Source organism: Meriones unguiculatus (assembly GCF_030254825.1).
Source record: "Meriones unguiculatus strain TT.TT164.6M chromosome 13 unlocalized genomic scaffold, Bangor_MerUng_6.1 Chr13_unordered_Scaffold_40, whole genome shotgun sequence".
Classification (NCBI taxonomy): domain Eukaryota; kingdom Metazoa; phylum Chordata; class Mammalia; order Rodentia; family Muridae; genus Meriones; species Meriones unguiculatus.
In genome coordinates this window covers 498,030-506,935 of record NW_026843649.1, presented here as the reverse complement: position 1 = coordinate 506,935, position 8,906 = coordinate 498,030, and the positions used below count along the sequence as shown (strand labels likewise).

Genomic DNA, 8,906 nt, shown 5'->3' with positions numbered 1-8,906 from the left:
AATTCATTTGTAAAATGGTAAAGATGTTTATGATTTTCAAGCTCAGAACCTCTGAAACTTCCTGGCTCATTGGATGGGTAGGCATCACAGTTCCACATTATGTGGTCCCTAATCAAACAGAATGACAATAAAATTTTTTTCATCTGTATTGACCTGTTTGAGTTGTATCAGATTCAGTGGACAGAACACTAAAGCCTTACCATATTGATTATATTCAGATTTTCTCTCCATTGTGACACTTTAATGATGAAACTTTTATGATGATGTAGAATATAGATATGTGCAAAGATCTCCCATTTTAACACATTCATAAATTTTCTCCCTGTATGTATTCTTTCATGATGATGAAGATTATACAAATGTGGAGTAGCCTCACCATGTAAATACATTCATAGTCTTTCTTTCCAGTATGAATTCTTTCATGATGTTGAAGATGATTGTGAACAGCACGTTTTTATTAGGAGATGACAGTTATGTGAAAAGGCTTTACCACATAGGTAACATTAATAAGGTTTCTCTCAAGTGTGAGCTCTTTTATGTATTAGGAGATGACTTACATACAAAGGCTTTCACACATTGATTACATCCCTAAGAGTTCTCTCCAGTGTTAGTCCTTTTTTGTATTAGGAGACTACTGTTACATGCAATGGCTTCACCAACTTAGTTACATTCATAAGGTTTCTCTCTAGTATGTGTTCTTTATGTCATAGGAGATTACTATTATGGCAAAATGCTTTATCACATTGGTTACATTCATAAAGTTTCTATCCGGTATTCTTCTTCTATTTACATAGAGATTATTAAGGCATGCAAACTTTTTCACACGTTGGTTCTATTCATAGTGTTTCACTCCAATAAGTGTTCTTCAAGATAAGTCTTACATGAAAAGACTTCATGACATTAGCTATATTCATAAGGATTTTCTGAAACATAGATTTTTATGTCTTCAGAGAACACTGTTATCTGCAAAGGCTTTACCACACTGGTTACATTCAAAAGGTTTCTCTCCAGTGTGAGTTCTTTTATGTACTAGGAGTTTACTGTTCTGTGAAAAGGCTTTATGACATTGGTTACATTCATAAGGTTTCTCTCCAGTGTGAGTTCTTTTATGAACAATGAGATTACTGTTCTTTGCAAAGGCTTTCCCACATTGGTTACATTCATAAGGTTTCTCTCCAGTGTGAGTTCTTTTATGTTTTTGGAGACTACTGTTAATGGAAAAGGCTTTACCACATTGGTTACATTCATAAGGATTCTCTCCAGTGTGAGTTCTTTTATGTATTAGGAGATGACTGCTCTGTGCGAAGGCTTTACTACATTGGTTACATTCATAAGGTTTCTCTCCAGTGTGAGTTCTTTTATGTATTAGGAGACTACTGTTACATGCAAAGGCTTTACCACAATGGATACATTCATAAGGTTTTTCTCCAGTATGAGTTCTTTTATGTACTCGGAGACTACTGTTATCTGCAAAGGCTTTACCACATTGGTTACATTCATAGGTTTTTCTCCAGTGTGAGTTCTTTTATGTCGCAGGAGCTTACTGTTAAATGCAAAGGCTTTACGACATTGGTTACATTCATAATGTTTCTCTCCAGTGTGAATTCTTTCATGTATTAGGAGATGGCTGTTACGTACAAAGGCTTTACCACATTGGTTACATTCATAAGGTTTTTCTTCAGTGTGAGTTGCTCCTTTATGTCTTTGGAGACCACTGTTAGATGCATAGGCTTTACCACATCGGTTACATTCATTAGGTTTCTCTCCTATATGTATACTTTTATGCCTTAGGATATGACTTTTATGTGCAAAGGCATTACCATATTGGCTACATTCATAGTGATCCACACCAGTATGCATACTTTTACATGTGTGGGGACTACTGTGATGTGAAAAGCCTTCATCTTGAGTATCTTCAGGGAGTTTGTCTGCACAATGATTGTTTTCATACCTGCAAATATAATTGGCACATATGACATCTTTTCTACATTCATTACACTAATGGATGTTTTTGCCACATGACTTAATATTGCAGTTTGAATTAAAGGTAAAGAAGAATTACATTTGAGTTTTCATCATTATTTTTATATTCACGGTGTTCTCCTCTACTAGTTCTTTTGCTGAGCCAGCAATCAGCTAAATAGTGATGAAATCATAGTATTGTTAGTTCTATGGCTGATCACCTGTCGTATATTTTGTAAACATCTGTCCTTCCTTACTTATCTATTGGAAATAATAATGAGCTAACAAGTGATAGCAGGGCGCAAAATGCAGGACAGAACTTCTGAGTGAGAGAGGGTTGCTGCAAAGGAGAAAGCAAATGACACACCATTCACCAGCATGACAGTGAGGTTAACAGATGGACATGACCATGAACAAAGAAGTAGAGCTGGCCATGCATCTGGACACTGTGCTATGTTTGTTTTAGGGAAAAAAAGGGTTCAGAATCTTCCCAGTAAATTGCCTAAGCTTTAAAAAGCCTGAGCATCATTATTTGTACTGCTGGAAGCTCTAAATAGCCCATATAAAGCATAACAGGTATCAATTTTTAAACATCTACTCAAAATGGGGACTACTATACCTTTTAGTTGTTCTGGGTGGTACATTGTTTCTTTCACTATACATATTTTAAAATGACTTGTACTCATTGGGATATATGATATAACTATTAAAAGAATAATAGTAAATGACATGGTTCCATGAGGCATTCACACATTTGATTTTTGTTCATCACAGACATGTGCTATAGGGATTATGGTTTTTCCACAACAACATTTGTGACTCTAAAAAAACTGCCCTTCTCACAAAACTTAGCAACATTACTACAAGTATATGAGTAACCCCATTTTACTATGGGATGAGTTGATTAGTATAACGTTTTGGATATATTTTCATCACCTATTTACTGTGAATACATTTGGAAATATCTGAGTTGTAGGAGACTAAACAAATTGCAGTTTTACCTGAGCGCTAATGAGTAAACAATTTAAACATTGATCTTGCGTAAGTATGATTTCCTTGCATTCTTTCTTAGAGGAGTGCCTTGCAAACACACATCAAATACCTAACATGGAGGTACATGGTTTAGTAACAAGTTAGTCATCATCAGTAAATACACTTAAAACCATTCATTTACATTGTCCCTTCTCTTTCAAACTTCCAGAACATACTAAAATTTTCTCAGAACCATATTTATATCAGCTTACAATGAAAATTACCTTGCATGTCTTCTAGAATTTGGACAATGCTCTTCTATATTATGACTTTCCCAATTGTAGCCTAAAATATAGTAACAGAAAATGTATGCTTTATTATTGGAAATAATACAAAGTTTAAGTCTTGATCTATGGTCAATCAAAGATCCATTCATCTCATTCTTCCTCATCCTCAAGAGAAATTACAGAAGCACATCAATAATGAATAAAGTGTTTCCCCATATTTTAAGAAGTAAAGAAAATTCATTGCCCTACCTATTGCAGTGAGGTTCCTGTAGGTCTCCAGCATCACATCTTTGTAGAGATTCCTCTGGGAAGGATCCAGCAAAGCCCACTCTTCTCGAGTGAAATTCACATGCACATCATTATAGGTCAATATACTCTAAAATATCCACACACATGTACAACAGAAAGCATGATACTTAGAATACTGGAAATGTATCCTTCATTTACAATATTTTCAATGTATTCTGATGGTTCTTCTACTTAGTTTCTGACACACAAGTTGTAATGTAATCACCAACTCTTTTTAGGAGTAAACTCAGTAGTGAGGTTCACCTCTCTAATTTCTGCATCCTTTTTATAGGATATAGCCTTGCAGGAGAAATGTCAAATAACAGATATATATATATATATATATATATATATATATATATATATATATAGAGAGAGAGAGAGAGAGAGAGTAAACAGTCAACAGTACTGAGCCCACATGATAGAAATAGTATACACGATTCCTGACTCTCATAAGAATGGGCAGGCTGGGTGTATTTTCTGATGACTTTAATTCCAAAATCACTCAGGAAACAGAGGCTGGTGTATTTTACAGAGCTGGATGGTAGACTGCTCTTTGCAATAAGTTTCAGGACACTCAGGAGTACATAATAAGATCCTGAATAATATACAAAAATTAATCAAACAAGATAAAAAAAACTTAAAGTTCTTTCTTAAGTTTCTACAGAGTTATATATTCATTTGAGTTCTGCATAAATATCTAGAAACCTGAAGTACCTCATTTTAAACTGTAATATTAATGTGATCTTTTTAAAATGAAATGTTTGTTTGAACAATTACAAAAGGAAAGTGAAAACGTTAGCAATTTAAATGTTGATCAGAAATAGGCAACATGAGGGACAGAGGTATGCCTCAGTGGTTAAGAACACTATCTCTTCTTCCAGAAGACCTGGGTTAAATTCCCAACACCCACATGACAGCTCATAGCTGTCTGAAACACAAATATGTTCAATAAAATACTTGCAAAACAAATCTAAGCACACATCAAAGATATACATGATGAACAAATTGGCTTAATCTCATGGATACAGGGATGGTTCAACATATGAAAATACATCACTGTAATCAACCATATAAACAAACTGAAAGATCAAGATCACATGATCAACTCATTAAATGAGAAAAAGCCTTTGACAAAATCTAACACTCCTTCATGTTAAAAGACTTTGAGAAATCAGGCATATAAGGAATCGGGTACATACTTAACATAATAAAGGCAATAAAAAGCAAGGTGAGGGTTAATATCAAATTATATGGAGAGAAACTTAAAGAAATTCCACTCATATGAGGTACAGGACAAGGATACCTCCCCTCTCCATATCTCTTCAATATACTCCTTAAGTCCTAGTAAAGCAATAAGACCACTGAAGGTTATCAAGGAGATACAAATTGGAAAGGAAAAATTCAAAGTATCATTATTCACAGATGATTTACTAGTATATGTAAACTAGGTGACTAAAGACATTCTACAAAAGAATTCCTACAGTTGATATACACTTTACACAAAATGGCTGGGAACACAACTAACTAAAAATTTCATTAGTCCTTTTGTATACAAATGAAAAATGGCTGGAGAATGAAATTTGTAGAAAAAAAAAAAAACACCCTGAACAGTAGCTACAAACAACATGAAGTGAAAGACCTCTATGACTAGAATTTGAAATCTTTAAAGAAAGAAACTGAAGAAAATATCAAAAGATGGAAAGATCTCCCAAACTCATGGATATATAGGATTAACATAGAAAAACAGCATTCTTTTTTAAATATTTAATTAATTACAATTTATTCCCTTTGTATCCCCCCTGTAGCGCACATCCTTCTCCCCTCCCAAACTCCCCCTTTATTCCCTTTCTCTAAAACAGCATTCTTAAAATATGGAGTCTCCAGGTTCAATCCATTTCCCAACAACATTCCAACATAATTATTTTCAAACCTTGAAAGAGCAAACATTAACTTCCAATGGAAAAATAAAATACTCTTGATAGCAGAAAACCCTGTCCAATTGGAATAAGAACACAGAAATAAAACCACACTCCTATTGGAACTTTACTTTCAACAAAGAAGCTAAAATCATACAATGGAAAAAAGACAGTATCTTCAACAAATGGCAGTGCTTTAACTAGATGTCTGCATGTAGAAAAATAAAAATAGACCCTTTGTATCACCCCGCAGAAACTCAAGTCCAAGGGATCAAAGAGCTTAACATAAAACCAGAAACTCTAAATCATTTAGAAGACAAGGTGTAGAAAAGTGTAAACTCATTAACACAGGAGAACAACAGCACAGGGTCGGAGATCAACAATTAATAAACGGGATCTCAAGAAACTGAAAAGCTTCTATAAGTCAAAGGACACTATCAATAGAACAAAACACCAGTCAACAGATTGAGAAAATATCCACAACAACCCTACATCAGACAGAAAGGTAATATCCCAAATATGCAAAGAACATAAGAAATTAAACATCAACAAATCAAATAATCCAATTTAAAAATGTGGTTCAGAGATAAACTGCAAATTCAAACAAAGGAATCTCAAATGGCTGAGAAACACTTAAAGAAATGATCAAAGTCCTTAGCCATCAGACAAATGTAAATCAAAACAATTCTAAGATTCCATTTTATACCATGCAAATGGCTAAGATAAAAAACCCAAGTGACAACACATTCTGTTGAGGATGTGGAGAAAAGGGAACTTTCCTCCAGGGCTGATGGGAGTGAAAACTTGTACAACTTCCCTGGTAATCAAACTGCTGCATTCAAGAAAATTGGGAATAGTTCTACCTCAATACCCATCTATACCACTCCAGGGAATACATCCAAAAGATGTTCCATTATAGAACAAAGACATTTGTTCTACTATGTTCATAGCTGTTTTATTCATAACAGCCAGAAAGTGAAGAATGGATAAAGAACTTCTAGTACATTTATAGTTGGACTACTCCTCAGTTATTAAAAATAAGAAATCATGGAAATTGCAGGCAAATGGATTGCACTAGAAAAGATCATCATGTGAGAGAGGTAACCCAGACACAGAAGAAACACATTGCTAATAAGTGACTATTAGACCTATAGTACAGGATTAGCATACTACAATCCACACACCCAAAGAAGCTAAGTAACAAGAAGGGTACATGGGAGGTTGCCAGATGTCACTCAGAATAGAAAACAAAACAGACAGCAGAAGTGGATGAAGAGAAGGAACAGGGTAGAAGTTGGAATGGGGAGGGAAACAAATGTGAGTATCAGATGTGGGGAAAATTGGAGGAGGAGGTGAGAAGGCTGAGAACAAGAAGGGAAACTGAGGTGGTTTCTCTTTGGCGTCATTTGACAGGGAAGGTTCCTGAGAGGACCTGGGTGTAACTGGGTGTGACCTGGGTGTGACTCTAGCTGAGACTCCGAACGGAGTTATAGGGGAAAAGAGACATGGAAAATGACGTTACCACCTCTTAGCCAGACAGGACTAGTGGAGAGAAGGAACAACGACTCAACCACAAAACACACAATCCAAAAATTACCTTGCCTATAAGAAGCTTATGGATAATGACAGAACAAAGACTGAGGGAAAGTCCAACCAATAATTGGGCCAACCTGAGTTCCACCTTACACTACAAAGCGAGCAAAACTGTAAATGTTGCTTTGCTGAACATCTAGAAAAGAGCCTAAACATGTCTGTTATCTCAGAGGCTCCACCCAGCAGCCAATGGAAACAGATGCTGGAACTTGTACCTAAGCATGGGGTGGATCTCTGGGGGTCTTACGGAAGTACTGGGGGAAAAATGGAAGAACCTGGAAGGGATAGTAAGCCACAAGAAGACTAACAGAGACAAGTAAACCAGACCCGTAGGGGGGGGGTACAGAAAATGAGGCATCAACTAAGGAGCATGCATTTTCTGGATCTGGGACTCTTGAACTTATCTGTACTATGGATGGCTTGGTACATGTGGGTTGGGTGGTAAGTGGAGAGGCTTGTTTCTAATATAAACTCTACTGCCTGCTTTTAGATCCTCTCCCCATCAGGCATGCCTAGACTGGCCTTAGTGGATGAGGATATGCTCAGTCCTGATGTGACTTGATGTGCTGCAATGGGGTGATACAGGGAGACTAGGGCTTCATTTTTTCTGGGAGGGGAGGGAGAAGGGTGAGGGTGGACTGAGAGCAAAGGAAGGAGGGATCACCCTTTGGATGTAAGTCAAAAAACAAACTAATTTCTTTAAAAAATTTAATACGCTCAGAGAGAGAAACAGTGGGATTGAGAGGGGATAGGGAGGGGGTGTATGTGGGACATGAAATAAACATAATAAATAAAAGTGAAAAAAGAGAATAATAGTAATACATTCTTTGAAATATCCAGAGGGAAAACTGGCAACATGACATTGACCATCAAATTAGAATGGTCAAAACAAACCCCCAAAACCATCATCAAATCTTCATATATCTGTCATAGTCTAAGAACACAGCCATATTATACATATATAACATGCTTTTTTGATATAAATCTCATTGTTGTGGCATTATATAGAACCTGTAGAAAGTTGTCTTAAAAGGCAGAACTTCAGCATGATGTACCATATAGTAACAAATGAGACCATAAAGAAGCATGTAACTTCCAACAATACATACATACATACATACATACATACATACATACTATTAAGCATTTTAATATTAACATTGGTAAATTATGTTGACAGAACGAATTGGGAGTACATCTTCCATCCTTGTTTGGTCCTCTCTGATCAGATTCCATCAATTTGGAATCCTAGGATAGAATCTCAAGTTTCAAGTAAACTTAGGCAAAAAAAAAAAACATAGCAAATATTGTTTCCTGCCTTGATCTCGTTTCTTCATAGTCTCATGCTCAGCTAGCTTTCTTATCCAGCCTAGAGCCACTTGCTCAGAGATACTGTCACCCACAATTGAAGAGTGTCTATAAAATCATGTCAACACAATCTTTCACTTACATAAAAACCAGCCATTTTCTCATTACTTCATTTATTTTTTCACTTTAGAATCTGCTTGCAGCTCTGTACCTCCTCTTTTCCTGGTATCATCCTCCCCCCTTCTACCCGTACTCCTCTTCTCTTCTTCTCAGTGAAGGGGAGTCTCCCCATATCAACTATCCTCAACACACCAAGTTACATATGAATTAAGTGCATCTTCATCCACTGAGGCCAGACAAGGCAGCTCAGCTATGGCAAAGTGAATCATAAAAAGGCAACTGTGTCAATGTGACAGACAGCCCCCATTTCAAATGCTAGGTGACCGACATGAAGACAAAAGTGTCCATCAGTTAGATATGTGTAGGGTGCCTAGGTCTAGCACCTGCATGCTCTTTGGGTGCTGGCAACCAGCATTCTATGATGGCATGCTACTAACTGAATTTACCATGCGAAAAA

At 36.2% G+C, this 8,906-nt stretch overlaps 1 pseudogene; it reads right to left on the bottom strand.

Annotated features, from left to right (window-relative positions):
- Positions 1-1,087: 1,087 nt before the first annotated feature.
- Positions 1,088-8,621, bottom strand: LOC132651106 (zinc finger protein 120-like; annotated as a pseudogene).
- Positions 8,622-8,906: the final 285 nt, after the last annotated feature.